We start from the raw sequence: 6,272 nt of genomic DNA, 5'->3' as shown, positions 1-6,272 counted from the left end.
CTAACTTTTTACCGCTATACTATACTATAGAAATCTTCAAGAGTAGACTTCAGGTTCTATGTTAAAAAGGGGAAGAGGAAGAAATACACCCTACCCAGTTCTACTTTCTGCTACACATCAGCACCACTGCTTTGATTCAAAAACACATCATGTAGTCCATATGATTATCAAAAACACAGATAACAATAACCTTTCTTGAGTAAAACCTACAGATATGTAACTTCAGAAGGAGAAACAGATTTATTTCAAATTGTACTCCACTAATATTCTACAAGACAGCCATGGAAACTAAAATTTATGCACAATATTCCCCTTAATCTCTTTAAATATCAAATTTTGACTCACCAGTTGTTTCACATTCATAACATAATGTTATAGGAGTTGGGGATGAATTATTAATCAGAATCTGAAAAAAATTATAATTACATATTTATAAAAGTAATCCTTATCTTTGGTTCTACACTTGCAGAGAAGAAAAGGCAGCTGAATTTCTGCTAGAAAAACCCAGCTGCCAGCACTTTTCATTGCAGTAAAAAACAATTGCAGATGTGATGTCTTTTAAATACGCTTAAAATGCACATTTAAAAAAAACTTTGATATTTTAAAAAAATAAACTGAGAAGTATTAATAAACTATGGTGTCACTAACATCAATCTGTTAGTAAGAAGCAAAGGCCATGTATCCGTTGTAAAAAAATGAAAAATCAGGTGAAATGCTGTTGATGTCTCAGGTTGACTGCACTGAACACAGGCTATCTCTTACTTCTCATGTGGGGCACGGAGGCAAGACACACCATTCTAATTAGAGCTGGATGATCCTTTCCCTGCTCTGCACCTTCCACTGTAGGGTAGGATGCTCTTTTCAGAAATTGCTCCACCTTCTCTTTACTTTCAGGGGATAAACCATGCTTATTCTAGCAATGACTCATTTCATTTTCCAACTTAACAATAAAAAGGCCCCGATGAGTTTTATTTTCCTACACCAAGGTGTAACAACAAGAAATTATCATTGCATTTATATTGCATTTGTCTTTGAATTACTTGTGCGTCTTTTTCTTATAATCAGATATGTACTCTTTGGTGGGGGGTGGGTATTTCTTTTAAATTTTGGTTGCATTTTTCCCATTTATTATAAATCATGTCAAAGTTATTTTCAGTTTTCCTAGTGGACCATGTCGCTCATACCCCTGTGCCTTTAATATTCCCTTGTTTGAATCACCTGGTAAACAAATCCTATCCTTCTAAAATAATTTCAGAAGCAGCTTTCCTAAGGTTTCCCTGCTCCCTTCCTTCTCCAATAAACACAGTGAAGATCAAATGTCTTCTATAAGCTTTATGATAGCTCTGATCATACTATACCATAGAATATTTGCATGTTTTCTTGATTGAATCTTTGATCTCAGTTTCTATCACAAATAAATGTTTAAGAATATTGAAGAAAACAGAAATTTTAGGGAATTGTTTTGGGTCACTATTAAGGTTCTTGTACAAGAGGCTGTTTATAATCTGCACAATGGGTTAAATCTCTGTACAGGGTTAGTACACACCATTCGGTAAAGGAACTCCTAATGATTATGTGAATCATTTTATAATGGTTGAACAACAACATTCCCAGCATTTGTTCTGGTGGCACATTCTACTGGTATCAGTCAGAATGTGACCCCTGGACAAAGTTTATAGTTAGTATTTGAGACATCTCAGCTTGCTTTCTGAGTCCTCACTCCATTTTATGAAGGAGAGATATTGGAAAAGGTGCCAGCAAATTTACTTACAAAATGAGTTATGTTTGTTACATGGCATATCAGCCCCCCTTATCCTCATGGGATGTGCTCCAAGACCTTCAGTGGGTGTCCCAAACAATAGATAGTACCGAACCCTATATATACCGTGTTTTCTCCTATATGTACATACCTATCTATGACAACATTTAATTTATAAATTGGGCACAATAAGGAATTAGCAACACTAATAATAAAATAGAACAATTATAACAATGTACTGTAATAAAAGTTATGTAATGTGGTTGTCAAGCTAGGACTGAGGCTCGCAGACCCCTCAAGCCCGTTGTACAGACTGGGTCACAAACCCTTCACACGCAAGTTCACGAGCTAGGTAACAGGAAAGATCCTGGGAGCCGTGGGTAAAAAAATTCATAGGTTTTATTCAGAGCTAGGAGCAGTCGCCCTAGTGGCCTCCCTCAGCATCCTGAGAAGCACCGTGTATCAGAACCGTTAGTCCTTTATACCTAGGTCCATTACCCAGGACACCTGGGTGCCATACGCAATTACTTTAGATAGTAACCAAGGAACACCCGGGTGCACGTGCATATTTACAGCAAATACTCGGCAAGATTCTGAACATCTAAGGGGCCCTGACCATTTTCCTGTATTTTCCCAACAGTGGTCTCTCTCTCTCTTTCTCTCAAAATATCTTATTGTATGTAATATTTTCAGACTGCAGTTGGCAGCACGTAACTGAAATCATGGAAAGTGAAACTGTGGATAAAAGGGGACTTATTATATTTGATTGCTCTTGTTTGACTCTTAAATCAGGTCTTTCCTTGTAACAAATGAAGATAACTTATAAACTGTTTACTTATAACACCAACCATTTAATAGAAATACTACCTGATGATTCTTTTAGGAAAGAGAATCACTCCTGGAGGCTGAAACATTCTTCATTCCTTCAAAATCATCCATGTAATTATCGCCCATAAACCATATCTCTAGGACTAAACATGATGAAACTTTTCTTCAGAATATCCTTCCTTTAATGACATGTGGGTTATCCTTGTGTTCTAAAGTCTACCAAGAAAAGGTGAAATTTGGGTGACATGGAAGTCAGATAGACTTCCAATCACAAGAAGTACACCATATATATTAAGATTTCAGGAAAAGGAAAGAATGGCTTCAAACACTCATATAAACCTCAGCTACAGTTTCAAGGACAGATGTTTTAAATTGCAGATGCTAATTTTCTATCCAGCTGCTTCTCATATGGGCAACTATAGATTCCAAAATGAGTATCAACAATAGGTAATGATTACCTGCAATGACAAAAAGACATAGTGTAGTATAAGATTGGGAGAATATCTAAACCCAAACGCTAAACATATCACTACTTTGGAAAATAGAATCAAACAGCCCAAATCTCTCTCTCTCTCTCTCTCTCTCTCTTTCTCACACACACACACACACACACACACACTCTTTTATTAATGATAGAATTATTTCTCTTTCACATTTGTTTAAAATTTGGGACATTGTGTATTTATAGTTAAAATTTTTGAGTAGTGAAATGTTGACAAATCAGCATGTTCATTTTATTTAAATGACCGAATAATCTGTCATTTGTATTTTACAAAATGGAAAGAGAATTTAATTTAATGTCTCACCAGTTTAACCACGGATCCAGATTCTTTTATGTGCCAGTAATTCTGATAATATTTGCTCATAGAAAACAAATATAAAGCTTGTCCTTGTAGGATCTATAAACTCATTTATATGAATAATCACCAACAGATTATGACAGTGATGTGATGTAGCTTTACAAATCCCCCAAGTGTAAAACCGAACAGAGAAATTAAATAAATCACAATAGCACAAATCAAACTAAGCAAATCTCTCTTCTTACTGGATTTTACATTACATTCCACAAGGTTGTTTGACTACGCTGAGGTTGCCAGGATTATCTAAGTAGTGCCTACTAAGTTCCCTGCCTTTTTCAGCAAAATTAGTTGCTGAAATTGCCGTTCCTGGGACACCCAATTGACTTTGAGTTAATATATTCTCTTCACAAAACAGAATGACCCAACTTGAAAGTCCTGCTGGAAGAGGAAAGACAGCCATTGACAGTTCCTGCTGGAGGAGTGTTTTATGTTTCATATTTGTAATAGCACACAGCTGTACCTCTGACATTCTCGCCAGACTTCATGTTCTAAATTTTGGGTCATAAAAACAGAATCATTAAAACAAAGAGAAGCCCTACAAATGCAACCCAATTCTCGATGCCCTGTATTTTTGACTCTAAGAAAAAGACACATGTTTTCCATACACAACATGCTACGGTTCAAAGTTAGAACTCTGAATCCCTTCGGACTTTCTCCCATAACACAGTGCATGCTATATTTAAGGGAATGGATTAGCCAAGAGTAATTTTTAAAGCAAAAGGGATGTTTCTGAAAGCTTGTTCTTTTGCCTTTTATACTGTTCCAACACAAAACAATTCCTAACAACAAAACAGAGCCTTTTTTCTCTTGACTGAAGAACACATCACCAGAAATCAGAACATATTGCAGCCCCTCCTTATTCAAGTCTCTTGAGAACCTTGCTAAACACAAAATGAATTTTTTATTTACTTTTACTTCTGGATCATCCACTTTCAGTTTGAGCTTTTAATGATTATTAGGCAGACAAAATAAATAAATAAATAATATATACATATATATATATGGCTAACCCAAGGCCTATTTTCTTTGCCAAGTTTATTCTCAAACTCTACATTTTGTCTTAAGATTCCTATCACTTCAAGTGGATTGGCTTCTCCATAAAGTTTATTCAGTGTTGTGAACAGGAGACACACTGAATGATCTTATTTGCCAGTTTACAGTAACTATTGTTAGCAAATTTTATGAAGTTCTTACTTTAGTCTAAAGAATTTGTCACAACTAAATTAGCTAATGTTAATTAAGCCAGTGCACATGCTAAAAGCGAATATCCATTGCAGTTTAGGGGCACAGACAAAATCTAGCTCCAAGTTATAAAAAGATATTATTTAAAAAATAAAAATTCAAGGAACCAAAAATTATAATCATTTTAATCAGAAGAAAAAAAATCCCACTAAGATCCTTTTATTCATTCATTCATTCATTCATTTAATAATTCATGCACTCAACAAATCCTTACTGAGCATTTACTTTGGATCATCTTATAGGTGCTAGGGACAGAGGGGAAAAAGGAAATAAAAACAGCTAACAACCTGTGCCCTTTTGGAATTTATATCATAGCAGACAAAGAAAGAGTGAACTGTCTAAATAATAAAATATGTAATATATCAGACATTAATCAGTACTATGGCAAAATAATAAAGCAGAGAAGTGAGGTAGGGAATGCAGGGTCAAGGAGAAGAAGGATCTAGAAGGGTTAAAGAAGGTAACAAGGAAGAATCCATGAAAAAGGGGCATGTAGTTAACAGAGATGAGGGAAGAAGCCATGAGCTTACCCAGGGAACATTCCAGGCAGACAGGATGGACTTGTGTCTGGAGTAAAGCGAGCCAGAGCAAGAGGACTAGTGCATGGAGTGGAGGCAAGGGCAACACAGACTGTGCAGGTCGGGGTGGAGAAGCATGATCCTGCCCAACGCTAGGGCCAGCCCAGGTTTACTCTCACTGAGGTGGGGTGACCTTGCTGGGTTTTGAGCAAAGAAACAACATGAGCTGGCTTAGGTATCATCATGACTTTTGTGATGAGGAAGGAGTTTGGAAGGAAAATGGCAGAGCGGAGAAGGCTTCTTGCTGTCTAACACTGTCAAACAGAACAACTCAACCTTCTTTCTCTAATGAAAATTCTCAGCATCTGTTTCCTCCTGTGACAAAAATAAAAGTGTACCTATCGTGTCTTCCAAAGGGAAACTCCTCCACAAATACCAAGGCACTGTCCTGTATGAAGAGTCATTCTATCAAGACAGCCACGGCTCCCTGCGGGCCTAAATGCTTTAAGAGAGCTTCTTAATTGCATCTAATTAAAGAGCATGTAAACAATCTTAATTTGAGATGTCTGTGTGAGGATGGGTTTTAATTATTTAATATTAAACTTAAAAACCTTTCTCTTAGTGTATTTTTTTCTCATATACAAGGTTGATGTAGCTACATTTTCTGGACTAGACATATGGTGTGGTAGTTTCATAATTAAGAAAATACAAGCAATTTAAACCTGATACATGCTTAGAATTCTATCATGCTGGTTTCAAATAAATCATATACCTAAACATTCAAAATTATAGAAAAGAAATTTAAAGACATCTTTGTGTTTTAGGGGTGTTTCTTTAATCTACAAATCAAAGCACCACAGGATTCCATTAAATAGAAAGCTCTCATAGTGAATTATTAATATATCGATGTTAAAGTATTTATAGATATGCAGTAACACTTTAAACTGAGATTTCTAACCTGGGCTACATTTAAGGTTTATTTAGGTGTCCTGGGGTCTATAAAACCCCTGAAATTATATTCAAAATAGGTGTGTGTGTGTGTGTGTGTGTGTGTGTGTGTGTGTG

The sequence above is a fragment of the Cynocephalus volans genome, chromosome 1 (genome assembly GCF_027409185.1).
Source record: "Cynocephalus volans isolate mCynVol1 chromosome 1, mCynVol1.pri, whole genome shotgun sequence".
Taxonomy (NCBI): Eukaryota; Metazoa; Chordata; class Mammalia; order Dermoptera; family Cynocephalidae; genus Cynocephalus; species Cynocephalus volans.
The sequence above is the reverse complement of the archived record's forward strand: the minus strand, read 5'-3'. Positions refer to the sequence as shown.